Raw genomic sequence first — 9,602 nt, 5'->3', positions numbered from 1 at the left:
GACATCATTCTGTGTGTGGCAGGGTCTACTGTGGGGGCATCATACTGTATGTGGTAAGATCTACTGTGGGGACATTATACTGTGTGTGGCAGGGTCTACTGTGGGGGCATCATACTGTGTGTGGCAGGGTCTACTGTGGGGTCTTCATACTGTGTGTGGCACGATCCACTGGGGGGGAGCATCATACTGTGAATAAAATTAACCCTTAGATGAAATGAACATACCTGTATGTCTGCGCTGGGGCCTGCATGTGTGGAGGGGGCTCAGGACCTGAGTCCACTGCACAAGTGGCAGATGTCCTGTATTTTACAACCAGTATCAGTCTCTACCAGAGAGTTAGATTTGACCTCTGCTGCTTAACCATTTAAATGCTGCTGTCAATCACTGACAGCGATATTTAAAAGGCAGGATCGCCGGTACACAGTGCACCAGTTCCCATTACCTACCCACAACACTATCCGAGGATTTGATGGATCACCATGGCTCCCGGGGGCCTACTGTAAGCCCTTATGACTACCATCTAAGCACTCCGGTGACATCCAGACTGGACACCATCATTTACACTTTACACTGCAATACTGTCATAGAAGCAATAAAAAGATAACAGGTTCAAGGGCTCAAAGGAAACTAAAAAATGTAAAAAAAATATACAGTATATACAAAAAAATATATATAAAAATTCAAACTCAAATCACCCCTACCTGGTATCATTGAGTTCATAAACGTTTGGTCTATCAAAATTATTATTAACGCATGCGTTAAATGCTGATAAAGAATTAAAAACAAAAAGGCCAGAAATTACGTTTTTCGGTTGCCCCCTAAAATGCAATAAAAAGCGATAAAAAAAAGATATATACCCCAAAATGTTATCAAGAAAAATGTCAGCTCAATGCTTCATAAATAAAAATAATAAAGTTACAATTTCACAACACGCCGAAACCAAATTTTAATTTAATTTTTTTTTTTTTTTACTAATTTCTGATTTTTTTTTTCCTTACTGAAATGAAAATAAATAAATAAATAAATATATATACATATATATATATATATATATATATATATATATATGTGTTTGGTATCGCCGTAATCGCACCGACTTGGAGATTCATATTTCCAGGTAATTTTTACGGCACAATGAACACTGTAAAAAAAAACTGAATAAAAGTCGAATTGAGATTTTTCCCCTTTTTTCTCCTCACCTGGAAGTATTCTTTTTCCCTACGTTATTGATTCTATTCCAAAACCACAACCCGTCCTGCAAAAAAAAAACTTCTCTCGTACGGCTGTGTCGATGACAATAGAAAAAGTTAGTGGAAAAAAATAGGACAACCCCCCCCTAAACACCGGTCTGGCATTGAAGGGGTTAAAGTATAACCTTTCCACTTGCATAGTGTCCCCTGTTATCAGCCAGTCATAGTTTTTCCACCTGGTCCAGATGTTGTTGTGGTTTTTTTTTTTATGGTGTCATCCAAGGATCCTACATTCTGGTTTCATGCACTTTTTATCTAATTTTGGCCAAAGATATTATGAAAAGTTTCTTCCCAAACTTTCTCCTGCCCCGAACTGGTCATTCCTGGTGCCAACCAGCAGAGCTGCCCATACAGTAAAGCCTAGGTAATAATGCCCACCACATTTCTGACTTGAATTAGTGCTAGTGGAGCCCAGAACTACAACTCCCATCATGACAGTTATGTCCGTCGTCAGTCTACATCTTTTTTTTTTTTTTTTTAACAACCAAGTATTCGATGTAATATGTTTCCCTCGCTTGACAGCAGCCAGAATCCAGGAGACGTGCCAGCTGGGCCATGGTTAGGATGCAGTGTGTATTTAGCCAGCAGGGGAACATACAGTTTGAGGGTCTCTTGGTCGTTGGTCACATTTTTCTGCCATAATTCTTTGCGCCGAGCATTACACCAACCCTCAAATATTCCGAGGAAAAGAGTTTGCCAGTGTAAATATTCCAACTCCACGACCATCTTCATCTCCGTCCCGCTACGTGTCGCCTGATATATGGAGTGCGGACTGTCATCGTTACAGCGCAAATGATCATCCAACAGTTTAAGAAAAAGAAAAGTGCATCAGGCGTAGAAACGAGGTCTGTACGTCCGCAGCACGGACATGGCGGAGAGGAGGAGATTCTGCAGCTAGGAATCAGCAATTTTCTGTGTGCAAATGAAAAGCAACCTGAAAAAAATAAAAAAAATATTTGAAAAATAAAAGATTTATTTTCGATGAGTGACCGACAGAGAAGCATGGGTTAAATCTTTCCTGACATGGCGATTTTTCCGTTTTGCCCTTTCATTGGTCCTCTTCTACTTCCAAGAATCATAATTTTATTATTTTTTACCATCGATATTTTTCTTGTGGGTCAATTTGTAGTTTTAAATGCTACCATTTACTTTAGTATCTAATGCATTGAAAAACTAAAAAAAAAATAAAATGTTAGATAAAATGGTGGAAAAAAAAAAAAAACGCAATTCCACCATGATTTTTTTTTTTTTTTTTTTTTTTTTTTAGTGTTTCTTGTTACAGTGTGTTGCAATAAACATTACTTGTCAGGGGGATTCTTCAGGTTAGTATGGCTTTGGCGATACCAAACTTGTGTAGCTTTATTTTTGTGGCTAAAAAAATATATATATATTTTTACCATAATTGCTTTTATATGCCGCATTCTTGCATTTATGTATACTACATTTTTTTAAGGGAAATGTGTAAATCGAAAAAACTGCAATTCTGATATTTTTGATTTTTTGTCCCTTTATTATTATTTGTATATATTATATATTTGCATATTATGGATGTGGCACTACCAAATATGTTAATTTTTACGTAACTTTATTTTAATACTTTGAAATAGAGGGTGATTTAAACATTTATATATTTTTCCTATTTTTTTTTCTTTTACTTTTTTTAATTAAAATTTTGCTTTATTTTTTTAGTCCCCATAAGGGACTTGAACCTATGAACTTTTTATTACTCTTACTATATACTCCAACACCATAATATTGCAGTATATCGCAGAGTTACTGATCTCCTACGAAGCCCAATTACATCTCAGGGGCGCAGAGACCTAGAACATTTCATTAGGTCGCATGTCCAAATGGGGTTAGGGTTGTACAGGATTAGAAAACTTTCTTCTAGAAATAGCGCCACCAGAAGTTTGATCTGATATTGCAGCTCCATTAAAGCGAATGTGGCTGCAATAACACATACAACCTATGGACAGGTGTGGCGCTGTTTTTGGAAGAAAGCAACTATATCTATAATATAACGGGGGATGGGTCTCTGTCTGAAGCCTCTATAGACTGCGCATGCACAACGCGCAGTCTGGCTCCAGACAAAAGACCGCATCCAGCCGTTACAGGTAAGAGGAGTGTATGGCGCCGGAGATCGCGGTATGTGTAGACACTGAACGCATACCGTGATCTCTGGCGCCATACCTACCTGACCAGGAGGAGCGTTGCCGCGGCACCTCTCTTCGCTGGAGACCGGGGCAGGAGTGAGGCGACGGATCGGCGCATGCGCATAGCGCTCTCCGGTGCCATTTTACTGAAGACACATTTGCAGTGTGTCTTCAGCAAAATGGCGCCAGATAGCGCAGTGCTCCGGCGCCGCACTCCTCCCCCGGCCTCCGGCAGAACAGGACACCGCAGCGCTGGAGCACAGAGAAGAAAGGTGAGTATAAGTGTTTATTTTTTTTGTATGTGTGTACAGCGTGAAAGGGGTGAGGGGGCCACACATACCAGGATTGAGGGATGAGGAGGCCACGCATACCAGGATTGTGGGGTGAGGGGACCACGCATACAAGGATTGTGGGGGTGAGGGGACCACGCATACAAGGATTGGGGGGTGAGAGGACCACGCATACAAGGATTGGGGGGTGAGAGGACCACGCATACAAGGATTGGGGGGGTGAGGGGACCACGCATACAAGGATTGGGGGGTGATGGGACCACGCATACAAGGATTGGGGGGTGAAGGGACCACGCATACAAGGATTGGGGGGTGAGGGGACCACGCATACAAGGATTGGGGGGTGAGGGGACCACGCATACAAGGATTGGGGGGTGAGGGGACCACGCATACAAGGATTGGGGGGTGAGGGGACCACGCATACAAGGATTGGGGGGTGAGGGGACCACGCATACAAGGATTGGGGGGTGAGGGGACCACGCATACAAGGATTGGGGGGTGAGGGGACCACGCATACAAGGATTGGGGGGTGAGGGGACCACGCATACAAGGATTGGGGGTGAGGGGACCACGCATACAAGGATTGGGGGTGAGGGGACCACGCATACAAGGATTGGGGGGTGAGGGGACCACGCATACAAGGATTGGGGGGTGAGGGGACCACGCATACCAGGGTGAGGGGTGCCATGCATACCATGATTGGGGCGATGAGGGGTGCCATGCATACCGGGATTGGGGCGATGAGGGGTGCCATGCATACCGGGATTGGGGCGATGAGGGGTGCCATGCATACCAGGATGGGGATGAGGGGTGCCATGCATACCAGGATGTGGGCGAGGGGCCCATGCATACCAGGATGAGGGATACCATACATATCAGGATAGGGATGAGGGATGGGGTGTGACGCATACCAGGATTGGGGGTGAGGGGTGCCACGCATACCAGGATAGGATGGTGGGGACCGGATAGGGACAGCACAAATACCAGGAGGGGGGCAGCACATACCAGCATGGGAGACCATATACCAATAAAAATGCTCGCTACCCGGGCGTATAACGGGTTCAATAGCTAGTTTATATATATATTTTAACAAACCCTTAGGATTAGGGCATAGCCCCATTCACCTAAAGGGTGCTGTGTGCCAACTGGTGGCCAGGAGCGGCGTTGCACAGGGAAGGAGCCAAGGAGACCTCAGATCCTTAATTTTCATGATTTGCAGGGGACCCTTAAGTCAGACCACCATATTTTATGGATATCAGCTTGTATAAAACAGAAGAAAAAAAAAAAGTTGATGCAAGTTCATGGCATACTTTCCCTTTTAGAGACCTTGAGTTAGAAGTTTAAAGGGGTATTCCCAACTCCAAGATCCTATCCTCAATATGTAGTAGGAATAACAATAATAAAAATAAAAAATTATAATATTAGCAAATCCCTCCAATTAGAAATATAGTAGAGTTCTTTTGATTTGATGCGTCACTTACCCCATGTGCAGGGCATTGCGGTAGCTGCAACCATTCATATAGTGACAGTTAGTTGTTAGTGGTCGTAACCATGGATACCTAAGCTACTGCAATGCCCTGCACATGGGGTAAGTGACGTACTTCTGAGTTGCTATGTTGCGTACCCTATGTGCAGGGTATTGCAGAAGCTTAGCTATCCATGGTTACGACAACTAAATGTCACTATATGAATGGTTAAAGCTACCGCAATGCCCTGCACATGGGGTAAGCAACATAGCAAATCAGAAGAACTATACTATATTTTTAATTGGAGATCTTTGCTAAAATTATTATTAATAAACCTACTACATAATGGGATAGGATCTTGGAGATGGGAATACCCCTTTATGTCAAACGCAGAAACAGTTACTAAAACTTTAACTTATTTTTGCAATTACATATCTAAAAAAAAAAAATTCCAAAGTATGTCCTACCTGAACTCCCGGCCGTGAACCCTTCACCATGATATCCTCTTTACACTACACAGAATCGACGTGATTTTCTAAACGTCTTTTCTTTTTTATCTCAGATTGTGATCTTTTTACAGATTCCGTCTCAGAATTCTAAGAATGGAACGCGAGGGTTTCTATTGTGTCTCAGCGCTGCGGCGTCATGGCAACATGTCACATTAAAAAATTGTTTAGTGACACACTGAGTGCAAGAGGGTTACGGGGATTAAAGAAAACTTCTTTTTTTTTTATAAGTTCGAGCTGCACCGCGTCAGTCACCAGTGGTAAGAACATCATTTTTCTATGGATTACAGGCAACTCCCACGTCTCCCTCCTTGAAGCTTTATAGAGTAACGTGGTGGCATAATGGCATCTTCATTGCCTCAACAATGTCTGCAAATATTAAAAAAAAACAAAAAAAACCCACAACCCTCTCAGTTCTTACCAAGCTGGTCTTTAGCAACATAGTAATCGAGAATAAAGAGGAGAGGAAGGGGCAGGAGGGATAAGAAGCTGCAGTTCTTAAGCCCTTTGGTGTAAGTGGCGGAGAATAGCAGGATCGGGGGGGACTGGTTAATCAGAGCAAACCGAACTCTCCATGATCGTAAGACCCGAAATCTACATTACACACTATTTCTGGCTGCTCTACATCTAGTGCACCTCTATAGTCAGGGATGTACATAGAAGTTATGTGTAGGGATGAGCGGACCGGTAGAAGTTCTGATTCTGGTACCTGACCCGAACGTTATTCTAATGTTTGGGTTGATGACCAGAACTGTACCTGAACTTGAACCCGAACCCCATTGAAAACAATGGGGACCCAAACTTTACAGATGCAAAATATGCTCTTCACCCACCACCCTCTGGAACTCCAAACTTTTCAACAGACTTCCAGGAGAAGCCCATGTTCAGCGTTTACCACCGGACATTAACTTGCCGGTACGAACCCCAAACTTTTATGTTTGCTATTGGGCACCCATAACTAAAGATGCTCAAACCCGAACTACCCCTCACCCCTTTCCCCAAAAAACAACTATGACTTGATAGGCCAACAAGAACTTCTCCCTGCCTATTGACCAGCTGAATCCACTGTCGTTTCTGGCCAGAGATGACAGGGTCCGGTAGTCAGGACCAGGCGTACAGATGTTGGTGCACTAGGCAAGTTCCCTCAGCTCTTGAGCCCCATAGCTGTGCATGGGCTGCTGCCACTGGCAGTTCCCCATTGTCTGGGTAGTGTTTTTTTTTTCAATGGCGATCTGTTATTGATGGTACACAAGTCCCTATCATGTTATGTTAGCTTTGGTTTATCAGTGCCATGTGAGTAAAGGAGTTCCCTGCCTTTTACATCCCTACTTGTTCGAAGGGTCCCTTGACATGCTAAGGACGTGTCCCCATGCTTGGACCACCGTTGATCAGGTGTGTGGAGAAATCTGGCGGTAAGTTTTCGGTTTCCCTGCAGCACCACCAGAGGACAAATGTAGCATTACACAATGTCCAGGCAAATCAATGTCCTCCAGAACGCGAGACACTCTGTAAACTCTCTCCACTCAGGAGAGTTGTACACATGGTAACATCTATTCCATTTCCTAACTGTGACAGTCTTGACTCCGTTACTATAACCAATCTCATTAAAATCTGTAAAAGTTAAGGGTAACCCCACCCAAAGTTCTACCTAAAAGGAGTGTTTGATACGATTTGGTCACTAAGGTATTTTCTTACATCTTTAGCTATACTCACATGGCATTTGGCTCATGAAAATGCCTTAAAAATGACCCGTCACTTGCCATAAATCTATATATTTTTACCTGGTGTAAATGCCGCTGTTCTCCTGAATCTGGAGATGTTTTTCTTTTGTTCCTGCGCCTCTCCGTTCCTGAGATATGGCCCTCTTTTCCCTGAATGTCCGTCTAGTCTTTATTAGCCAAGTGGGCATGGCCTTCAAGAGTAGAGGACAACCCCTGCTTAGCTAACAAGAGTAGATTTTTATACAGGGGAGAAGGGGCCATCTCTCAGGAAAAGAGAGGCGCAGGAACGAAAGAAAAACATCACCGGATTCAGGAGAACAGCGGCATTTACACCAGGTAAAAAAATACATATTTAGGGCAAGTGACAGATGCTCTTTAAAGGGGTTTTCCACTATCTAGAATAAATCATCACATACAATCATGCAGTTTGATGTAAGACCTAACTCGTATATTTTTCAAAATTAGCATCATGACAATGTCCATGGCTGCTCTAAAGAGAGAAATATGGGGTGGACCAAGTAGAAAGCCCCCTGATAACTATACCTTAAAGGGGAAGAAAACCATTCTGTTTTTACAAACTTTTTCCCTTAGAATAAGCAATCATGGTATGATCACTTACAACAAAAAGTCCGCAGCGCACTTACTTTTTTTTTTTTATCCAGGCACAGTGCCATCCATACGAGCGCTCAGCCTCGTTCAAACAGACAAAATCACACATTTTTAACAAAAGAGCCAAAAGTCAAGAATTTTAAATTGTTTTTTTTGTTTTTTTTAATTTGGCATTTGTTATTTGCATTTATATTAAGCAAAGTGCATCTTTTTAATTTTTTTCTCGTTTATACACATTGCACAATACATAAATAATGATGCTTATAAAACGTCTTTCTATTTACAAGTAATAATATATTTATATATAACATAAAATACATTTTCTTTAATAAATCTCAGGGGTTTTTTTTTTCCTTTTTTTTAGTTTTTTTTTTTCTTAAAGGAGTCCATTTTTTTTTCCTGTTTTTTTGTTTTTTGTTTTTTTTTCCAAAGCACTACATTGCTTTAAAGATCCAAAGAGTGCCTACTCTTGTTCATTTAAACTTCGGGTTTTTAGAAAAATAGCTTATGTTAATTAATCGTGCTCATTGAGCCATAACTAATGACAACGCATCATACGTCACGTACGACACATAGAAGAAATGAACGTCCTCTGTGCATAACTTGTACCTTAGAAGGAGGAAAATAGCAAATACTGTACGATACAGAAATCTATTCTGCAGAATCCCTAACCTATGTGTCAAAAAGCAAGTGAGGATAGACTGTGCAGCGACCATAGGGTCCGGCTTGGAAGCGTGGGCGCCATTACCATACGCAGACATGGTCATTTCTTATGGCTGGTAACTAAAGGCCCATTGACACGTAGGGAATATTGGTAAAAGCTCATGCACATGGCCATAATATGGCACCCTTCTGTGTCCCGCTGCACCTCCATAGGTCTCCGACATCTTTAACAATCCACCTAATAGTAGAAAAGGTGTCAAACTTTTTCCAGTCGTAATTTTTTTTTTTTTTGGAAGTGGACTATTAATCCCAAAATTGCTGCATGTCAATGAGCCTTTCGGGTCATTAAAAAGGAGGTTGCACATTTAAAAAAAAAAAAAAAAAAGGCCGTTTGTAACAAACAGAGCCACACTTGCCCCATAGGTTGTGTCCAGTATTGCATCTCTGGCTGAGCTGTAATACCGCAGACAACTTCTGCAAAAGTCTGGCACTGTCAAAGGTCTATTGACACTTTTGCTGAGTTTTTGAGAGAGGATTTGGAGAGGTTTCACGAGACGCACTTTCAGGCGGTTTCCGAGGTGCTAAGAAAAAAACGCTTAGAATAATGATCATTAGCATATCCATGGAAAAAAATCACATTACTGTACACATTGTCCAGGCTTTTGATACTACTTTTAACCGCTTCAGGGAGGCTTAAAAACCGCCAGTGGTATCTTCATTATTCCATGAAGTGAAAAAAATAAAATAAAACAACCAGTCTTCTTCTGCTTGAAAAACTTCGCCCGAGTTTAAAAGACGTTGTATGCCCATTCGGAAACCTTGGGGCAGTTAAAGAAGTGATCGGCTGTTATTCTGGCATTTTTTCACTTGGAACACGCCCCGTACTTTATAAAAAAAGTCAATGTGAAAGCTGAAAAAACACCTGGATGTTTTTTGGAGCATAT

The sequence above is a fragment of the Phyllobates terribilis genome, unplaced genomic scaffold (genome assembly GCF_046119375.1).
Source record: "Phyllobates terribilis strain yellow unplaced genomic scaffold, ASM4611937v1 Scaffold_1__5_contigs__length_1240528914, whole genome shotgun sequence".
In the NCBI taxonomy this organism is placed as follows: Eukaryota; Metazoa; Chordata; class Amphibia; order Anura; family Dendrobatidae; genus Phyllobates; species Phyllobates terribilis.
The sequence above is the reverse complement of the archived record's forward strand: the minus strand, read 5'-3'. Positions refer to the sequence as shown.